Here is a 21207-nt window from a genome sequence, read left to right on the forward strand (position 1 = left end):
GCATTGCAAACGCAATTTTCTTCAAACAGTTAAATTTCACAGGCAGTGACGTCCAGCAGGTCAGAATAGAGGCCCCATGATCTCTCTCGGTAGCTTCAAGTGCACTCCCCAGATCCACAAACTTTGATGTCCACAATTCTGAGCTTTTTAACTGAATGAGCTGCATTTTGAAATCTTCAGCACCCATCCACTGAAATACAGACAAATCCAAGTCGCTTTCGTTGAACTTTTCAGATTTAATTAGAAAAGAAAGCATTGGGCCAAATCGCTTGAAATCGGTCAGAAAATTCTGATTCCAATTTTTGCATGTACTTTCCAATCTCATTGACACTGACAGTGCAACGTGTCAATAGCTCTTTTATGAGTTGGAAGTAGCGGAAAGTAGAAGTTTGAATATCCTTGGAAAAAACTGCTAGTTTCACAACAAATGCTTTCCAGGCTTCATAAAGATCCAGAATTGTTTGCCCTGCACCCTGGAGACAGAGGTTGCCTTCGTTTAGGTGGCGGTGATATCGGTTAGAAACATGAGCTTACGCAGCCATTTGTCATCAGTTCAGGGTAGTTTTGTTCTTTTTCTGACAAAAGACCTTGATTGCATCAAAACAGTTTACACAGCCCACAAAACCTTGCCACGACTTAGCCACGAATGTTGCTGGGAAGAGGGAATTCGTTATAAGCACTGTCCATCTCTTCTAGCAGTGCTTGAAATTGTCTGTGAGTCAAAGCAGATTGAGCAACAAGAAATTCACAATTCGCACCACTGTATTCGTCACATTATTAAGTTCTGAATTAGAAATTTTAGCACACAGGTTTTCTTGATGGATGATACAGTGCAATTTGACTGTCCGACGGCCAATTTGATCTTCAAGTAACTTTACAAATCCCTTCTGTTTTCCGACCATGGCAGGAGCACCATCTGTTGTCACACAGAATATTTTTCTGATGTCAACTCCTCGTTCTTTCAAAACTTTCCAGTATATCTTCCCCCTTTGTTGTGCCACTCCACACAGGGGTTTTAGGCAACAAAGTTCCTCTTGGATTTCATCGGAAGCACAACTGCCGAACGTCGTTTATATCCACGCTCTCATCAACTGCCACACTAAACACTGCTGTGTCTTTCAATGCAGTCGTCTGCTTTTCCTTAATGTTTTCTGCGATTTCACTTCTGCGTCTCTCAACCGTTAAGAACATAAGAAAGGCCGTACCGGGTCAGACCAAAGGTCCATCTAGCCCAGTATCTGTCTACCGACAGTGGCCAATGCCAGGTGCCCCTGAGGGAGTGAACCTAACAGGCAATGATCAAGTGATCTCTCTCCTGCCATCCATCTCCATCCTCTGACGAACAGAGGCTAGGGACACCATTCTTACCCATCCTGGCTAATAGCCATTTATGGACTTAGCCACCATGAATTTATCAACATTGTTATAGTCCTAGCCTTCACAACCTCCTCAGGTAAGGAGTTCCACAAGTTGACTGTGCGCTGCGTGAAGAAGAACTTCCTTTTATTTGTTTTAAACCTGCTGCCTATTAATTTCATTTGGTGACCCCTAGTTCTTGTATTATGGGAATAAGTAAATAACTTTTCCTTATCCACTTTCTCAACATCACTCATGATTTTATATACCTCTATCATGTCCCCCCTTAGTCTCCTCTTTTCCAAACTGAAGAGTCCTAGCCTCTTTAATCTTTCCTCATATGGGACCCTCTCTAAACCCCTAATCATTTTAGTTGCTCTTTTCTGAACCTTTTCTAGTGCTAGAATATCTTTTTTGAGGTGAGGAGACCACATCTGTACACAGAGATGTACACATCTGTACTCTGCCGTTCTGGTAGAGATGGGCTCAACTCGCCCCGCTCTGGGGTTTCAGCCGCTGGCTCCTGCCAGCTGGGGTCTCAGCCCCTGCCAGCCTGAGGTTCCTTCCCCAGGCCAGCAGCGGGTGCTGAGTGGGGCTGCGGCAGGGCCAGCAGCGGGAACCCCAGAGTGGCGGCAAGGGGCCATCAAAAATTGGCTCGCGTGCCGTGGGTTGCTGACCCTGGCCTAGAGTCTCGCTCCAGTTCAACAAGTGCTGGGGCCAGGCTGGAAAGTGACTCTGCAGCAATGGCTCCTGCTCTGCCCCTGAGTGTCTGCGCGGCGCAGAGCTGCTGCCCAGCGCCCCAGGCTCCCCGTTAGCAGGGGCTGTAGCTGCTGGGAGAAGCGCCCGGGAATGCAGGACAGTGAGCGGCTCCTCATGCAGGAGGGAGCCTGGAAGGGCAGCTGGAGCAATCAGTGCGGAGGAGGGCCGGGCACCCAGCCTTGCCCTGCAGGCCCCAGGGCAGACTGACTGCCTGGGAGAGGAGGGGCAGGGAGAGTGTCGTGAGTGGGGTGGCTCCTCCTGCCCAGCAGAGGAGCGCCCTCGCAGGCACCCAAGTGGGCGGAGCCACCCCACCAGTCCCCGCCCCGGAAGTCAAGGGGCGGGACAGGAAGTAGAAATGCCGGCCGCCAGCGCTCAGTCCGGGCCCAGCCGCGCCGGGAGCAGGCGTGCGGCGGGAGCTCCTGACTGGGAACCCTCCAGGGCCCGAGGCAGCTGCCCGGACTGGCCAGAGCTTCCCCGCGCCCGCTACGAGGAGGAGCCGCCGGAGCCTCCCCGCCCCTGCTGTTCCCCGGAGGAGCCGCCCGAGCCCGCCTGGCGGGCTTCCCGAGCTGCGGACCTGCCACCAAGCCCTGGTCCCCAGGAGCCCGTGCTGGTGGACTGGCCTGGGACCGATGCCACGGCCGAGCTAGGCCCTGAGGGGGGAGGGGGGAGTAGCCCGGGGGTAGCCGACCCCTGTCAGGCTGCAGACGCAGGCGAGCCCATGTCGGTGGGTTGCGGTCTGGACCCCACTGACCAGCGGCGGTGAGAGCTGCTGCCTAGGGCCCCGGGCTGGGACACAGGGAGTGGGTGGGCCTGTGTCCCCTGCCACCCCACGCACGGTGGCAGTTTCCCCTCACCCAACGCTCCGGTCTAGGGACCTGGGCCTATAGAGCTACAGTTTATTTGCCGCTCAGCCCCTGCCACAAAGGGCCTGGGCTCTCTGACCTGTTTATTTGCCGCTCAGCCCCTGCCACAAAGGGCCTGGGCTCTCTGACCTGTTTATTTGCCGCTCAGCCCCTGCCACAAAGGGCCTGGGCTCTCTGACCTGTTTATTTGCCGCTCAGCCCCTGCCACAAAGGGCCTGGGCTCTCTGACCTGTTTATTTGCCGCTCAGCCCCTGCCACAAAGGGCCTGGGCTCTCTGACCTGTTTATTTGCTGCTCAGCCCCTGCCACAAAGGGCCTGAGCTTCCTAAACATTGTTTACTGTTGTTCAGCTGAGTCACAAGGCCTGTCTGCCTTCTCTCCATGGGTCAGTTGTGTAGCTGATGGTCCTTAATGGGCCATCAAGCAGGCTAAGCAGATCTAACACCAGCTTGTCTGGGATATCACCCAAGCACATCATCAACTTGAAATACAGACAGTATAGAGCCAATATACATAACTTCAACTAAAAGTGATACATGCACACAGACAGCATAATCATAACCAGCAACCCATAACCTGGTCTTAGACGCCTTATATGACCCCCTTTACCTAAGATTTGGTGCCACTACAGGACCTTGGTTGCAACCCATGTTCTATATGGTCCCAATTTATATCAATAACGTCACAGAGGGACAAGGAGCTCTCCCCTTCTCTCTGTTCCCTGCAGCCTCCTGGCCAGGGTGGGGTGGGATTCTGCTCCTCTGTCCCTCCCAGACCCATCCTACTGTGCTTCTTCCCCCATGAATGGTGGGGCTGTGGCTGGGGCAGCAGGCACTGAGTGGGGGGCACCTGTTATTTCAGGGGCCGGTGAGCTTCGAGGAGGTGGCTGTGTATTTACCCACGGGGCAGGGGCTCTGCTGGACCCGCTCAGAGAGCCCTCTACAGGGACGTCCTGCAGGAGAACTATGGGACTGTACTTGGCATTGTATGATGGAGGGGCTAGCCCTCAACTAAGTAGCACTCGATAGGCAAGGGACATGGGTCCCAACCCCCCTTCCCCCAGCCAATGAATTGAGAGAGGCTGAGGATAGATATTTGTGTCTGGTATCATGGGCCCCTTCTGAGAGCCCTAAACACGATTTTACTCCTCTTCTCTCCAGCATGCCATAGTAGAGTGAATTGTGACTACTGAGCTAAAGTGACTGATACTTGCTTTCAGCCTTAGACCTACTTTGCGCTAGTGCTGCACTAGTGCTGAGGCTCCCTCGCTAACAGCTAAATTCACTGAGAGCTGAGGTCACTAAAGAGCTGAGATCACTGAGAACTGTGTTAAGTGGGGGGAGGCTGGAAGACAAGTTGGTGAGTGGCTTGCACAGAGGGTTGGAGAGCAGAGACGCATGGCGAATAGAGTAGATAGTGGAGAGCCTTGGCGAGTGGCGCGGATAGCAGGGTGGCTGGCGGAGAGGAGCGGAAAGGAGAGTGGCTGGCGGAGAGGAGCGGATAGCAGGGTGGCTGGCGGAGAGGAGCGGATAGCAGGGTGGCTGGCGGAGAGGAGCGGATAGCAGGGTGGCTGGCGGAGAGGAGCGGATAGCAGGGTGGCTGGCGGAGAGGAGCGGATAGCAGGGTGGCTGGCAGAGGAGAGCGGATAGCAGGGTGGCTGGCGGAGGAGAGCGGATAGCAGGGTGGCTGGCGGAGAGGAGCGGATAGCAGGGTGGCTGGCGGAGAGACCCGGATAGCAGGGTGGCTGGCGGAGAGACCCGGATAGCAGGGTGGCTGGCGGAGAGACCCGGATAGCAGGGTGGCTGGCGGAGAGGAGCGGATAGCAGGGTGGCTGGCGGAGAGGAGCGGATAGCAGGGTGGCTGACTCAGAGGAGCGGATTGCAGGGTGGCTGGCGGAGAGGAGCGGATAGCAGGGTGGGTGACACGGAGGAGCGGATAGCAGGGTGGCTGGCGGAGAGGAGCGGATAGCAGAGTGACTGGCGGAGAGGAGCGGATAGCAGGGTGGCTGGCGGAGAGGAGCGGATAGCAGGGTGGCTGGCGGAGAGGAGCGGATAGCAGGGTGGCTGGCGGAGAGGAGCGGATAGCAGGGTGGCTGGCGGAGAGGAGCGGATAGCAGAGTGGCTGGCGGAGAGGAGCGGATAGGAGGGTGGCTAGCGGAGAGGAGCGGATAGCAGAGTGGCTGGCAGAGGAGAGCGGATAGCAGGGTGGCTGGCGGAGAGGAGCGGATAGCAGGGTGGCTGGCGCTGAGGAGCGGATAGCAGGGTGGCTGGCGGAGAGGAGCGGATAGCAGGGTGGCTGGCGGAGAGGAGCGGATAGCAGGGTGGCTGGCGGAGTCGAGCGGATAGCAGGGTGGCTGGCGGAGAGGAGCGGATAGCAGGGTGGCTGGCGGAGAGGAGCGGATAGCAGGGTGGCTGGCGGAGAAGAGTGGACGGCAGGGTGGCTAACGGAGAGGAGCGGATAGCAGGGTGGCTGGCGGAGAGGAGCGTATAGCAGGGTGGCTGGCGGAGAGGAGCGGATAGCAGGGTGGCTGGCGGAGAGGAGCGGATAGCAGGGTGGCTGGCGGAGAGAAGCGGATAGCAGGGTGGCTGACTCAGAGGAGCGGATAGCAGGGTGGCTGGCGGAGAGGAGTGGATACCAGGGTGGCTGGCGGAGAGGAGCGGATAGCAGAGTGGCTGGCGGAGGAGAGCGGATAGCAGGGTGGCTGGCGGAGAGAGCGGATAGCAGGGTGGCTGACACAGAGGAGGCGGATAGCAGGGTGGCTGGCGGAGGAGGCGGATAGCAGGGTGGCTGGCGGAGAGGAGGCGGATAGCAGGGTGGCTGGCGGAGAGGCGGATAGCAGGGTGGCTGACAGAGGAGGCGGATAGCAGGGTGGCTGGCGGAGGAGGCGGATAGCAGGGTGGCTGGCGGAGAGGAGCGGATAGCAGGGTGGCTGGCGGAGAGGAGCGGATAGCAGGGTGGCTGGCGGAGAGGAGCGGATAGCAGGGTGGCTGGCGGAGAGGAGGGGCTAGAAGGGTGGCTGGCGGAGAGGCGGATAGCAGAGTGGCTGGCGGAGAGGAGCGGATAGCAGGGTGGCTGGCGGAGAGGAGCGGATAGCAGGGTGGGTGGGGGAGAGGAGCGGATAGCAGGGTGGCTGGCGGAGAGGGGCGGATAGCAGGGTGGCTGGCGGAGAGGAGCGGATAGCAGGGTGGCTGGCGGAAAGGAGCGGATAGCAGGGTGGCTGGCGGAAAGGAGCGGATAGAAGAGTGGCTGGCGGAGAGGAGCGGATAGCAGGGTGGCTGGCGGAGAGGAGCGGATAGCAGGGTGGCTGACACAGAGGAGCGGATAGCAGGGTGGCTGTGACACAGAGGAGGCGGATAGCAGGGTGACTGGCGGAGAGAAGCGGATAGCAGGGTGGCTGGCGGAGGAGGCGGATAGCAGAGTGGCTGACACAGAGGAGGCGGATAGCAGGGTGGGTGACACAGAGGAGCGGATAGCAGAGTGGGTGGCGGAGGGGGCGGATAGCAGGGTGGCTGGCGGAAAGGAGCGGATAGCAGGGTGGCTGGCGGAGAGGAGCGGATAGCAGGGTGGCTGGCGGAGAGGAGCGGATAGCAGGGTGGCTGGCGGAGAGGAGCGGATAGCAGGGTGGCTGGGGGAGAGGGGCGGATAGCAGGGTGGCTGGCGAAGAGGGGCGGATAGCAGGGTGGCTGGCGAAGAGGGGCGGATAGCAGGGTGGCTGGCGGAGAGGAGCGGATAGCAGAGTGGATGACACCGAGGAGCGGATAGCAGGGTGGCTGGCGGAGAGGAGCGGATAGCAGAGTGGCTGACGGAGAGGAGAGGATAGCAGGGTGGCTGACGGAAAGGAGCTGATAGAAGAGTGGCTGACGGAGAGGAGCGGATAGCAGGGTGGCTGGCGGATAGGAGCGGATAGCAGGGTGGCTGGCGGAGAGGAGCGGATAGCAGGGTGGCTGGCGGAGAGGAGGCGATAGCAGGGTGGCTGGCGGAGAGGAGGCGATAGCAGGGTGGCTGGCGGAGAGGAGGCGATAGCAGGGTGGCTGGCGGAGAGGAGCGGATAGCAGGGTGGCTGGCGGAGAGGAGCGGATAGCAGGGTGGCTGGCGGAGAGGAGCGGATAGCAGGGTGGCTGGCGGAGAGGAGCGGATAGCAGGGTGGCTGGCGGAGAGGAGCGGATAGCAGGGTGGCTTCCGGAGAGGAGTGGACAGCAGGGTGGCTGGTGGAGAGGAGCTGATAGCAGGGTGGCTGGCGGAGAGGAGCGGATAGCAGGGTGGCTGGCGGAGAGGAGCGGATAGCAGGGTGGCTGGCGGAGAGAGCGGATAGCAGGTGGGTGGCTGAGTGGCTGGCGGAGAGGCGGATAGCAGGGTGGCTGGCGGAGAGAAGCGGATAGCAGGGTGGCTGACGGAGAGGAGGGGATAGCAGGGTGGCTGGCGGAGAGGAGCGGATAGCAGGGTGGCTGGCGCAGGAGGCGGATAGCAGGGTGGCTGGCAGAGGAGGCGGATAGCAGGGTGGCTAGCGGAGAGGAGCGGATAGCAGGGTGGCTGGCGGAGAGGAGGCGGATAGCAGGGTGGCTGGCGGAGGAGGCGGATAGCAGAGTGGCTGACGGAGCAGGGTGGCTGCCGCAGAGGAGCGGATAGCAGGGTGGCTGGCGGAGAGGAGCGTATTGCAGGGTGGCTGGCAGAGGAGCGGATAGCAGGGTGGCTGGCAGAGGAGGCGGATAGCAGGGTGGCTGGCGGAGAGGAGCGGATAGCAGGGTGGCTGAGAGAGGAGGCGGATAGCAGGGTGGCTGGCGGAGAGGAGGCGGATAGCAGGGTGGCTGGCGGAGAGGAGGCGGATAGCAGGGTGGCTGGCGGAGAGGAGCGGATAGCAGGGTGGCTGACACAGAGGAGGCGGATAGCAGGGTGGCTGGCGGAGAGGAGGCGGATAGCAGGGTGGCTGGCGGAGGAGCGGATAGCAGGGTGGCTGAGAGGAGGCGGATAGCAGGGTGGCTGGCGGAGAGGAGGCGGATAGCAGGGTGGCTGGCGGAGGAGCGGATAGCAGGAGTGGCTGGCGGAGGACCGGATAGCAGGGTGGGTGGCACAGAGGAGCGGATAGCAGGGTGGCTGACACAGAGGGGCGGATAGCAGGGTGGCTGGCGGAGAGGAGCGGATAGCAGGGTGGCTGGCGGAGGAAGCGGATAGCAGAGGCGGATAGCAGGGTGGCTAGCGGAGAGGAGGCGGATAGCAGGGTGGCTGGCGGAGGAGGCGGATAGCAGGGTGGCTGGCGGAGAGGAGGCGGATAGCAGGGTGGCTGGCGGAGGCGGATAGCAGGGTGGCTGGCGGAGAGGAGCGGATAGCAGGGTGACTGGCGGAGAGGCGGACAGCATGGTGGCTGGCGGAGAGGAGCGGATAGCAGGGTGGCTGGCAGAGAGGAGCGGATAGCAGGGTGGCTGGCGGACAGGAGCGGATAGCACGGTCGCTGGCGGGGAGGGGCGGATAGCAGGGTGGCTGGCGGGGAGGGGCGGATAGCAGAGTGGCTGGCGGAGAGGAGCGGATAGCAGGGTGGCTGGCGGAGAGGAGCGGATAGCAGAGTGACTGGCGTAGAGGAGCGGATAGCAGGGTGGCTGGACGAAAGAAGCGGATAGCAGGGTTGCTGGCGGCGAGGAGGAGATAACAGGGCGGCTGGCGGAGAGGAGTGGATAGCAGGGCGGCTGGCGGAGAGGAGCGGATAGCAGGGTGGCTGGCGGAGAGGAGCGGATAGCAGGGTGGCTGGCGGAAGGTAGTGGATAGCAGGGTGGCTGGCGGATTGGAGCGGATAGCAGGGTGGATGGCGGAGGAGGCGGATAGCAGGGTGGCTGGCGGAAGGAGGCGGATAGCAGGGTGGCTGGCGGAGAGGAGGCGGATAGCAGGGTGGCTGGCGGAGAAGGCGGAGAGCAGGGGGGCTGTCAGAGAGGAGCGGATAGCAGGGTGGCTGGCGGAGAGGAGCGGATAGCAGGGTGGCTGGCGGAGAGGAGCGGATAGCAGGGTGGCTGGCGGAGAGGAGCGGATAGCAGGGTGGCTGGCGGAGAGGAGGGGATAGCAGGGTGGCTGGCGGAGAGGAGCGGATAGCAGGGTGGCTGTCGGAGAGGAACGGATAGCAGGGTGGCTGGCGGAGAGGAGCAGATAGCAGGGAGGATAGCGGAGAGGAGCGGATAGCAGGGTGGCTGGCGGAGAGGAGCGGAGAGCAGGGTGGCTGGCGGAGAGGAGCGGATAGCAGGGTGGCTGGCGGAGAGGAGCGGATAGCAGGGTGGCTGGCGGAAAGGAGCGGATAGCAGGGTGGCTGGCGGAAAGGAGTGGATAGAAGGGTGGCTGGCGAAGTGAAGCGGATAGCAGGGTGGCTGGCGGAGAGGAGCGGATAGCAGGGTGGCTGGCGGAATGGAGCGGATAGCAGGGTGGCTGGCGGAAAGGAGCGGATAGCAGGGTGGCTGGCGGAGGTGCGCGGATAGCAGGGAGGCTGGCGGGAAGGCGGATAGCAGGGTGGCTGGCGGAGGAGGCGGATAGCAGGGTGGCTGGCGGAAGGAGGCGGATAGCAGGGTGGCTGGCGGAGAGGAGGCGGATAGCAGGGTGGCTGGAGAGGAGCGGATAGCAGGGTGGCTGGCGGAGAGGAGCGGATAGCAGGGTGGCTGGCGGAGAGGAGCGGATAGCAGGGTGGCTGGCGGAGAGGAGCGGATAGCAGGGTGGCTGGCGGAGAGGAGCGGATAGCAGGGTGGCTGGCGGAGAGGAGCGGATAGCAGGGTGGCTGGCGGAGTGAAGCGGATAGCAGGGTGGCTGGCGGACAGGAGCGGATAGCAGGGTGGCTGGCGGAGAGGAGCGGATAGCAGGGTGGCTGGCGGAGAGGGGCGGATAGCAGGGTGGCTGGCGGAGAGGAGCGGATAGCAGGGTGGCTGGCGGAGAGGAGCGGATAGCAGGGTGGCTGGCGGAGAGGGGCGGATAGCAGGGTGGCTGGCGGAGAGGAGCGGATAGCAGGGTGGCTGACACCGAGAAGCGGATAGCAGGGTGGCTAGAGGAGGCGGATAGCAGGAGTGGCTGGCGGAGAGGAGCGGATAGCAGGGTGGCTGGCGGAGGAGCGGATAGCAGGGTGGCTGGCGGAGGAGCGGATAGCAGGGTGGATGGCGGAGAGTCCGGGATAGCAGGGTGGCTGGCGGAGAGGAGCGGATAGCAGGGTGGCTGGCGGAGAGGAGCGGATAGCAGGGTGGCTGGCGGAGAGACCCGGATAGCAGGGTGGCTGGCGGAGAGAGGCGGATAGCAGGGTGGCTGGCGGAGAGGACCGGATAGCAGGGTGGCTGGCGGAGAAGGCGGATAGCAGGGTGGCTGGCGGAGAGGCGGATAGCAGGGTGGCTGGCGGAGAGGAGGCGGATAGCAGGGTGGCTGGCGGAGGAGGCGGATAGCAGGGTGGCTGGCGGAGAGGAGCGGATAGCAGGGTGGCTGGCGGAGGAGCGGATAGCAGGGTGGCTGGAGAGGAGGCGGATAGCAGGGTGGCTGGCGGAGGAGGCGGATAGCAGGGTGGCTGGCGGAGAGGAGGCGGATAGCAGGGTGGCTGGCGGAGAGCAGCCGATAGCAGGGTGGCTGGCGGAGAGGAGCGGATAGCAGGGTGGCTGGCGGATTGGAGCGGATAGCAGGGTGGCTGGCGGAGAGGAGCGGATAGCAGGGTGGCTGGCGGAGAGGAGCGGATAGCAGGGTGGCTGGCGGAGAGACCCGGATAGCAGGGTGGCTGGCGGAGAGGAGGCGGATAGCAGGGTGGCTGGCGGAGAGGCGGATAGCAGGGTGGCTGGCGGAGGAGGCGGATAGCAGGGTGGCTGGCAGAGGAGGCGGATAGCAGGGTGGCTGGCGGAGAGGAGCGGATAGCAGGGTGGCTGGCGGAGAAGGAGCGGATAGCAGGGTGGCTGGCGGAGAGGAGGCGGATAGCAGGGTGGCTGGCGGAGAAGCGGATAGCAGGGTGGCTGGCGGAGAGGAGCGGATTGCAGGGTGGCTGGCGGAGAGGAGCGGATCGCAGGGTGGCTGGCGGAGAGGGGCGGGTAGCGGGGTGGCTGGCGGAGGAGAGCGGATGGCAGGGTGGCTGGCGGAGAGGAGCGGATAGCAGGGTGGCTGGCGGAGAGGCGGATAGCAGGGTGGCTGGCAGGGAGGGGCGGATAGCAGGGTGGCTGGCCGGGAGGGGCGGATAGCAGAGTGGCTGACGGAGAGGAGCGGATAGCAGGGTGGCTGGCGGAGAGGAGCGGATAGCAGGGTGGCTGGCGGAGAGGCGCGGATAGCAGGGTGGCTGGCGGAAAGAAGCGGATAGCAGGGTGGCTGGCGGAGAGGAGCGGATAGCAGGGTGGCTGGCGGAGAGGAGCGGATAGCAGGGTGGCTAGCGGAAGGAGGCGGATAGCAGGGTGGCTGAAGAGGAAGGCGGATAGCAGGGTGGCTGGCGGAGCGGAGCGGATAGCAGGGTGGCTGGCGGAGAGGAGCGGATAGCAGGGTGGCTGGCGGAGGAGGCGGATAGCAGGGTGGCTGGCGAGAGGAGGCGGATAGCAGGGTGGCTGGCGGAGAGGAGCGGATAGCAGGGTGGCTGGCGGAGAGGAGCGGATAGCAGGGTGGCTGGCGGAGAGGAGGGGATAGCAGGGTGGCTGGCGGAGAAGGAGCGGATTGCAGGGTGGCTGGCGGAGAGGAGGCGATAGCAGGGTGGCTGGCGGAGAGGAGCGGATAGCAGGGTGGCTAGCGGAGAGGAGGCGGATAGCAGGGTGGCTGGCGGAGAGGAGCGGATAGCAGGGAGGCTAGCGGAGAGGAACGGATAGCAGGGTGGCTGGCGGAGAGAAGCAGATAGAAGAGTGGCTGAGAGGAGCGGATAGCAGGGTGGCTGGCGGAGAGCAGCGGATAGCAGGGTGGCTGGCGGAGAGGAGCGGATAGCAGAGTGGCTGGCAGAGAGGAGCGGATAGCAGGGTGCTGGCGGAGTGGATAGGAGGGTGGCTGGCGGAGAGGAGCGGATAGCAGGGTGGCTGGCGGAGAGGAGCGGATAGCAGGGTGGCTGGCGGAGAGGAGCGGATACCAGGGTGGCTGGCGGAGAGGAGCGGATAGCAGGGTGGCTGGCGGAGAGGAGCGGATAGCAGGGTGGCTGGCGGAGAGGAGCGGATAGCAGGGTGGCTGGCGGAGAGGAGCGGATAGCAGGGTGGCTGGCGGAGAGGAACGGATAGCAGGGTGGCTGGCGGAGAGGAGCGGATAAAAGAGTGGCTGTCGGAGAGGAGAGGATAGAAGAGTGGCTGTCGGAGAGGAGCGGATAGCAGGGTGGCTGGCAGAGAGGAGAAGATAGCAGGGTGGCTGGCGGAGAGGACCGGATAGCAGGGTGGCTGGCGGAGAGGAGCGGATAGCAGGGTGGCTGGCGGAGAGGAGCGGATAGCAGGGTGGCTGGCGGAGAGGAGCGGATAGCAGGGTGGCTGACGGAGAGGAGCGGATAGCAGGGTGGCTGGCGGAGAGGAGCGGATAGCAGGGTGGCTGGCGGAGGGGGGCGGATAGCGGGGTGGCTGGCGGCGAGGGGCGGATAGCGGGGGGGCTGGCGGAGAGGCGCGGATAGCAGGGTGGCTGGCGGAGAGTCGCGGATAGCAGGGTGGCTGGCGGAGAGGAGCGGATAGCAGGGTGGCTGGCGGAGAGGAGCGGATAGCAGGGTGGCTGGCGGAGAGGAGCGGATAGCAGGGTGGCTGGCGGAGAGGAGCGGATAGCAGGGTGGCTGGCGGAGGAGCGGATAGCAGGGTGGCTGGCGGAGAGGAGCGGATAGCAGGGTGGCTGGCGGAGAGGAGCGGATAGCAGGGTGGCTGGCGGAGAGGAGCGGATAGCAGGGTGGCTGGCGGAGAGGAGCGGATAGCAGGGTGGCTGGCGGAGGAGCGGATAGCAGGGTGGCTGGCGGAGAGGAGCGGATAGCAGGGTGGCTGGCGGAGAGGAGCGGATAGCAGGGTGGCTGGCGGAGAGGAGCGGATAGCAGGGTGGCTGGCGGAGAGGAGCGGATAGCAGGGTGGCTGGCGGAGAGGAGCGGATAGCAGAGTGGCTGACTCAGAGGAGGGGATAGCAGGGTGGCTGGCGGAGAGGAGCGGATAGCAGGGTGGCTGGCGGAGAGGAGCGGATAGCGGAGTGGCTGGCGGAGAGGAGCGGATAGCAGGGTGGCTGGCGGAGAGGAGCGGATAGCAGAGTGGCTGGCGGAGAGGAGCGGATAGCAGAGTGGCTGGCGGAGAGGAGCGGATAGCAGGGTGGCTGGCGGAGAGGAGCGGATAGCAGGGTGGCTGGCGGAGAGGAGCGGATAGCAGGGTGGCTGGCGGAGAGGAGCGGATAGCAGGGTGGCTGGCGGAGAGGAGCGGATAGCAGGGTGGCTAGCGGAGAGGAGCGGATAGCAGGGTGGCTAGCGGAGAGGAGCGGATAGCAGGGTGGCTGAGAGGAGCGGATAGCAGGGTGGCTGGCGGAGAGGAGCGGATAGCAGAGTGGCTGGCGGAGAGGAGCGGATAGCAGGGTGGCTAGCGGAGAGGAGCGGATAGCAGGGTGGCTGACGGAGAGGAGCGGATAGCAGGGTGGCTGGCAGAGAGGAGCGGATAGCAGGGTGGCTGGCGGAGAGGAGCGGATAGCAGAGTGGCTGACTCAGAGGAGCGGATAGCAGGGTGGCTGGCGGAGAGGAGCGGATAGCAGGGTGGCTGGCGGAGAGGAGCGGATAGCAGAGTGGCTGGCGGAGAGGAGCGGATAGCAGGGTGGCTGGCGGAGAGGAGCGGATAGCAGGGTGGCTGGCGGAGAGGAGCGGATAGCAGAGTGGCTGGCGGGGAGGAGCGGATAGCAGGGTGGCTGGCGGAGAGCTGCGGATAGCAGGGTGGCTGGCGGAGAGGAGCGGATAGCAGGGTGGCTGGCGGAGAGGAGCGGATAGCAGGGTGGCTGGCGGAGAGGAGCGGATAGCAGGGTGGCTGGCGGAGGAGAGCGGATAGCAGGGTGGCTGGCGGAGAGGAGCGGATAGCAGGGTGGCTGGCGGAGAGGAGCGGATAGCAGGGTGGCTGGCGGAGAGGAGCGGATAGCAGAGTGGCTGACTCAGAGGAGCGGATAGCAGGGTGGCTGGCGGAGAGGAGCGGATAGCAGGGTGGCTGGCGGAGAGGAGCGGATAGCAGAGTGGCTGGCGGAGAGGAGCGGATAGCAGGGTGGCTGGCGGAGAGGAGCGGATAGCAGAGTGGCTGACTCAGAGGAGCGGATAGCAGGGTGGCTGGCTGAGGAGCGGATAGCAGGGTGGCTGGCGGAGAGGAGCGGATAGCAGGGTGGCTGGCGGAGAGGAGCGGATAGCAGGGTGGCTGGCGGAGAGGAGCGGATAGCAGAGTGGCTGACTCAGAGGAGGGGATAGCAGGGTGGCTGGCGGAGAGGAGCGGATAGCAGGGTGGCTGGCGGAGAGGAGCGAATAGCAGGTTGGCTGGCGGAGAGGAGCGGATAGCAGGGTGGCTGGCGGAGAGGAGCGGATAGCAGGGTGGCTGACTCTGAGGAGCGGATAGCAGGGTGGCTGGCGGAGAGGAGCGGATAGCAGAGTGGCTGGCCGAGAGGAGCGGATAGCAGGGTGGCTGGCGGAGAGGAGCGGATAGCAGGGTGGCTGGCGGAGAGGAGCGGATAGCAGGGTGGCTGGCGGAGAGGAGCGGATAGCAGGTTGGCTGGCGGAATGCAGCGGATAGGAGGTTGGCTGGCGGAGAGGAGCGGATAGCAGGGTGGGTGACACAGAGGAGCGGATAGCAGGGTGGCTGGCGGAGAGGAGCGGATAGCAGAGTGGCTGGCGTAGAGGAGCGGATAGCAGAGTGGCTGGCGGAGAGGAGCGGATAGCAGGGTGGCTGGCGGAGAGGAGCGGATAGCAGGGTGGCTGGCGGAGAGGAGCGGATAGCAGAGTGGCTGGCGGAGAGGAGCGGATAGCAGAGTGGCTGGCGGAGAGGAGCGGATAGCAGAGTGGCTGACGGAGAGGAGCGGATAGCAGGGTGGCTAGCGGAGAGGAGCGGATAGCAGGGTGGCTGGCGGAGCGGATAGCAGGGTGGCTGGCGGAGAGGAGCGGATAGCAGGGTGGCTGGCGGAGAGGAGCGGATAGCAGGGTGGCTAGCGGAGAGGAGCGGATAGCAGGGTGGCTGGCGGAGAGGAGCGGATAGCAGGGTGGCTGGCGGAGAGGAGCGGATAGCAGGGTGGCTGGCGGAGAGGAGCGGATAGCAGGGTGGCTGGCGGAGAGGAGCGGATAGCAGGGTGGCTGGCGGAGGAGAGCGGATAGCAGGGTGGCTGACAGCAGGGAGCGGATTGCAGGTGGCTGGCGGAGAGGAGCGGATAGCAGGGTGGCTGGCGGAGAGGAGCGGATAGCAGAGTGGCTGGCGGAGAGGAGCGGATAGCAGGGTGGCTGGCGGAGAGGAGCGGATAGCAGGGTGGGTGACACAGAAGAGCGGATAGCAGGGTGGCTGGCGGAGAGGAGCGGATAGCAGGGTGGCTGGCGGAGGAGAGCGGATAGCAGAGTGGGTGACACAGAGGAGCGGATAGCAGAGTGGCTGACTCAGAGGAGCGGATAGCAGGGTGGCTGGCGGAGAGGAGCGGATAGCAGGGTGGCTGGCGGAGAGGAGCGGATAGCAGAGTGGCTGGCGGAGAGGAGCGGATAGCAGAGTGCCTGACGAGAGGAGCGGATAGCAGAGTGGCTGGCGGAGAGGAGCGGATAGCAGGGTGGCTGGCGGAGAGGAGCGGATAGCAGGGTGGCTGGCGGAGAGGAGCGGATAGCAGAGTGGCTGGCGGAGGGGAGCGGATAGCAGAGTGGCTGGCGGAGAGGAGCGGATAGCAGAGTGGCTGGCGGAGAGGAGCGGATAGCAGGGTGGCTGGCGGAGAGGAGCGGATAGCAGGGTGGCTGGCGGAGAGGAGCGGATAGCAGGGTGGCTAGCAGAGAGGAGCGGATAGCAGGGTGGCTGGCCGAGAGGAGCGGATAGCAGGGTGGCTGGCGGAGAGGAGCGGATAGCAGGGTGGCTGGCGGAGAGGAGCGGATAGCAGGGTGGCTGGCGGAGAGGAGCGGATAGCAGGGTGGCTGCGGAGAGGAGCGGATAGCAGGGTGGCTGGCGGAGAGGAGCGGATAGCAGGGTGGCTGGCGGAGAGGAGCGGATAGCAGGGTGGCTGGCGGAGAGGATAGCAGGGTGGCTGGCGGAGAGGAGCGGATAGCAGGGTGGCTGGCGGAGAGGAGCGGATAGCAGGGTGGCTGACGGAGAGGAGCGGATAGCAGGGTGGCTGGCGGAGAGGAGCGGATAGCAGGGTGGCTGGCGGAGAGGAGCGGATAGCAGAGTGGCTGGCGGAGAGGAGCGGATAGCAGGGTGGCTGGCGGAGAGGAGCGGATAGCAGGGTGGCTGGCGGAGAGGAGCGGATAGCAGGGTGGCTGGCAGAGAGGAGCGGATAGCAGGGTGGCTGGCGGAGAGGAGCGGATAGCAGGGTGGCTGGCGGAGAGGAGCGGATAGCAGGGTGGCTGGCGGAGAGAAGCGGATAGCAGGGTGGCTGGCGGAGAGGAGCGGATAGCAGGGTGGGTGACACAGAGGAGCGGATAGCAGGGTGGCTGGCGGAGAGGAGCGGATAGCAGGGTGGCAGATAGCAGGGTGGGTGACACAGAGGAGCGGATAGCAGGGTGGCTGGCGGAGAGGAGCGGATAGCAGGGTGGGTGACACAGAGGAGCGGATAGCAGGGTGGCTGACGGAGAAGAGCGGATAGCAGGGTGGCTGGCGGAGAGGAGCGGATAGCAGGGTGGCTGGCGGAAAGGAGCGGATAGCAGGGTGGCTGGCTGAAAGGAGCGGATAGCAGGGTGGCTGGCGGAGAGGAGCGGATAGCAGGGTGGCTGGCGGAGAGGAGCGGATAGCAGGGTGGCTGGCGGAGCGGATAGGAGGGTGGCTGGCGGAGCGGATAGGAGGGTGGCTGGCGGAGAGGAGCGGATAGCAGGGTGGCTGGCGGAGGAGGCGGATAGCAGGGTGGCTGGCGGAGGAGGCGGATAGCAGGGTGGCTGGCGGAGGAGCGGATAGCAGGGTGGCTGGCGGAGGAGCGGATAGCAGGGTGGCTGGCGGAGCGGAAGCGGTTAGCAGGTGGCTGGCGGAGAGGAGCGGATAGCAGGGTGGCTGGCCGAGAGGAGCGGATAGCAGGGTGGCTGGCGGAGAGGAGCGGATAGCAGGGTGGCTGGCGGAGAGGAGCGGATAGCAGGGTGGCTGGCGGAGAGGAGCGGATAGCAGGGTGGCTGGCGGAGAGGAGCGGATAGCAGGGTGGCTGGCGGAGAGGAGCGGATAGCAGGGTGGCTGGCGGAGAGGAGGCGATAGCAGGGTGGCTGGCGGAGAGGAGCGGATAGCAGGGTGGCTGGCGGAGAGGAGCGGATAGCAGGGTGGCTGGCGGAGAGGAGCGGATAGCAGAGTGGCTGGCGGAGAGGAGCGGATAGCAGAGTGGCTGGCGGAGAGGAGCGGATAGCAGGGTGGCTGGCGGAGAGGAGCGGATAGCAGGGTGGCTGGCGGAGGAGAGCGGATAGCAGGGTGGCTGGCGGAGAGGAGCGGATAGCAGGGTGGCTGGCGGAGAGGAGCGGATAGCAGGGTGGCTGGCGGAGAGGAGCGGATAGCAGGGTGGCTGGCGGAGAGGAGCGGATAGCAGGGTGGCTGGCGGAGAGGAGCGGATAGCAGGGTGGCTGGCGGAGAGGAGCGGATAGCAGGGTGGCTGGCGGAATAGCAGGGTGGCTTGCACAGAGGATAGCAGGTGGCTGGCAGAGAGGAGCGGATAGCAGAGTGGCTGGCGGAGAGGAGCGGATAGCAGGGTGGCTGGCGGAGAGGAGCGGATAGCAGGGTGGGTGACACAGAAGAGCGGATAGCAGGGTGGCTGGCGGAGAGGAGCGGATAGCAGGGTGGCTGGCGGAGAGGAGCGGATAGCAGAGTGGGTGACACAGAGGAGCGGATAGCAGAGTGGGTGACACAGAGGAGCGGATAGCAGGGTGGCTGGCGGAGAGGAGCGGATAGCAGGGTGGCTGGCGGAGAGGAGCGGATAGCAGAGTGGCTGGCGGAGAGGAGCGGATAGCAGAGTGGCTGGCGGAGAGGAGCGGATAGCAGAGTGGCTGGCGGAGAGGAGCGGATAGCAGAGTGGCTGGCGGAGAGGAGCGGATAGCAGAGTGGCTGGCGGAGAGGAGCGGATAGCAGAGTGGCTGGCGGAGAGGAGCGGATAGCAGGGTGGCTGGCGGAGAGGAGCGGATAGCAGAGTGGCTGGCGGAGAGGAGCGGATAGCAGGGTGGCTGGCGGAGAGGAGCGGATAGCAGGGTGGCTGCGGGAGAGGAGCGGATAGCAGGGTGGCTGCGGGAGAGGAGCGGATAGCAGGGTGGCTGGCGGAGAGGAGCGGATAGCAGGGTGGCTGGCGGAGAGGAGCGGATAGCAGGGTGGCTGGCGGAGAGGAGCGGATAGCAGGGTGGCTGGCGGAGAGGAGCGGATAGCAGGGTGGCTGGCGGAGGAGAGCGGATAGCAGGGTGGCTGGCGGAGAAGAGCGGATAGCAGAGTGGCTGGTGGAGAGGAGCGGATAGCAGAGTGGGTGACACAGAGGAGCGGATAGCAGGGTGGCTGGCGGAGAGGAGCGGATAGCAGGGTGGCTGGCGGAGAGGAGCGGATAGCAGAGTGGCTGGTGGAGAGGAGCGGATAGAAGAGTGGCTGGGGGTGAGGAGCGGATAGCAGGGTGGCTGGCAAAGAGGAGCGGATAGTAGGGTGGCTGGCGGAGAGGAATGGATAGCAGGGTGGGTACAGAGAGGAGCGGATTGCTGGGTAGCTGGAGGAGAGGATCTGATAGCAGGGTGGCTGGCGGAGAGGAGCGGATAGCAGGGTGGCTGGCGGAGAGAAATGGATAGCAGGGTGGGTTACAGAGAGGAGCGGATAGCAGAGTGGGTGACACAGAGGAGCGGATAGCAGGGTGGCTGGCAGAGAGGAGCGGATAGCAGGGTGGCAGATAGCAGAGTGGCTGACTCAGAGGAGGGGACAGCAGGGTGGCTGGCGGAGAGGAGCGGATAGCAGGGTGGGTGGCTGACGGAGAGGAGCGGATAGCAGGGTGGCTGGCGGAGAGGAGCGGATAGCAGGGTGGCTGGCGGAGAGGAGCGGATAGCAGGGTGGCTGGCGGAGAGGAGCGGATAGCAGGGTGGCTGGCGGAGAGGAGCGGATAGCAGGGTGGCTGGCGGAGAGGAGCGGATAGCAGGGTGGCTGGCGGAGAGGAGCGGATAGCAGGGTGGCTGGCGGAGAGGAGCGGATAGCAGGGTGGCTGACTCAGAGGAGCGGACAGCAGGGTGGCTGGCGGAGGAGAGCGGATAGCAGGGTGGCTGGCGGAGGAGAGCGGATAGCAGAGTGGCTGGCGGAGAGGAGCGGATAGCAGGGTGGCTGGCGGAGAGGAGCGGATAGCAGGGTGGCTGGCGGAGAGGAGCGGATAGCAGAGTGGCTGAATCAGAGGAGCGGATAGCAGGGTGGCTGGCAGAGAGGAGCGGATAGCAGGGTGGCTGGCGGAGAGGAGCGGATAGCAGAGTGGCTGGCGGAGAGGAGCGGATAGCAGGGTGGCTGGGGAGAGGAGCGGATAGCAGGGTGGCTGGCGGAGAGGAGCGGATAGCAGGGTGGCTGGCGGAGAGGAGCGGATAGCAGAGTGGCTGGCGGAGAGGAGCGGATAGCAGGGTGGCTGGAGGAGAGGAGCGGATAGCAGAGTGGGTGACACCGAGGAGCGGATAGCAAGGTAGCTGGCGGAGAGGAGCGGATAGCAGGGTGGCTGGCGGAGAGGAGCGGATAGCAGGGTGGCTGGCGGAGAGGAGCGGATAGCAGAGTGGCTGGCGGAGAGGAGCGGATAGCAGGGTGGCTGGCGGAGAGGAGCGGTTTGCAGGGTGGCTGGCGGAGAGGCGCAGCTGGTGGTGAAGATTGCAGGAGAACCCCCAGGATAGGCATGACAGTCAGGTGTCAAGGTGAGCAGTGGAGCATGTAAGATGCACAACCCCACCCCCACATACCTTTTCCTGCTTCCACCCAGGCTGGGAGGTAAACTCTGCAGAGGATCTTCTGAACTCTGGAGGCTACGCTGACCAAGGACAGAAACTGCGGGTGGGGGGAGACTGTTGGGCTGCTGGATGTTTAGACCCTGAGGGGGAAAGGACACTGCGAGAGTTACTTGGGGGTGGGGCTTTTGCTCTTGGTTTGTGTTATGAATCCTGTTTGTGGAGTTTTCCCAACATGATGCCACATTGTTTCCCTCCTTTATGAAAAGGATTTTGCTACACTCAGAGTCTGTGCCTGTGAGAGGGGAAGTCTTGCCCCTTAGGGGGGTGGTAGGTAATTGTCCCAGGTCGCTGGGTGGGGGTCAGAGCCGGTTTTCCATTGTGTTATTGAAATAGATCCCTACAGCCTGAACCCGGCCCTTGTTGCTGCCAATCAGTCGGGCAGAAGAGTTTCATGAGGAAGCACAACATACAATCTGGAGCGCCACCCCCCCCCGGGCCTGTGCCTCACACACAGAGCGGTGCGCTGTGCTCAGCCAGCCCCCCCCCAGGGCCTGTGCCTCACCCACAGAGCTGTGCGCTGTGCTCAGCCAGCCCCCCCCCGGGCCTGTGCCTCACCCCCAGAGCTGTGCGCTGTGCTCAGCCCCAGGGCCTGTGCCTCACCCACAGAGCTGTGCGCTGTGCTCCGCCCCCCCCCAGGGCCTGTGCCTCACCCACAGAGCTGTGCGCTGTGCTCAGCCCCCCCCCAGGGCCTGTGCCTCACACACAGAGCTGTGCGCTGTGCTCAGCCAGCCCCCCCCCAGGGCCTGTGCCTCACCCACAGAGCTGTGCGCTGTGCTCAGCCAGCCCCCCCCAGGGCCTGTGCCTCACCCACAGAGCTGTGCGCTGTGCTCAGCCAGCCCCCAGGGCCTGTGCCTCACACACAGAGCTGTGCGCTGTGCTCAGCCAGCCACCCCCAGGGCCTGTGACTCACCCACAGAGCTGTGCGCTGTGCTCAGCCAGCCCCCAGGGCCTGTGCCTCACCCACAGAGCTGTGCGCTGTGCTCAGCCCCCAGGGCCTGTGCCTCACCCACAGAGCTGTGCGCTGTGCTCAGCCAGCCCCCCAGGGCCTGTGCCTCACCCACAGAGCTGTGCGCTGTGCTCAGCCCCCCCCCCCAGGGCCTGTGCCTCACCCCCAGAGCTGTGCGCTGTGCTAAGCCAGCCCCCCCCCAGGGCCTGTGCCTCACCCACAGATCTGGGCGCTGTGATCAGCCAGCCCCCCAGGGCCTGTGCCTCACCCACA

At 64.2% G+C, this 21207-nt stretch overlaps 1 long non-coding RNA gene across 1 annotated transcript in view; it reads right to left on the bottom strand.

The window, feature by feature from the left end:
* Positions 1-20054, bottom strand: part of LOC120374454 — a 31023-nt gene extending 10969 nt beyond the window's left edge. The window contains exon 1 of the long non-coding RNA XR_005586110.1: positions 19941-20054. This is a non-coding gene — a long non-coding RNA (uncharacterized LOC120374454). The remainder of the gene's footprint in view (positions 1-19940) is intronic.
* Between the last annotated feature and the right edge of the window lie 1153 nt (positions 20055-21207).

The sequence above is a fragment of the Mauremys reevesii genome, linkage group 11, assembly GCF_016161935.1.
Source record: "Mauremys reevesii isolate NIE-2019 linkage group 11, ASM1616193v1, whole genome shotgun sequence".
In the NCBI taxonomy this organism is placed as follows: Eukaryota; Metazoa; Chordata; order Testudines; family Geoemydidae; genus Mauremys; species Mauremys reevesii.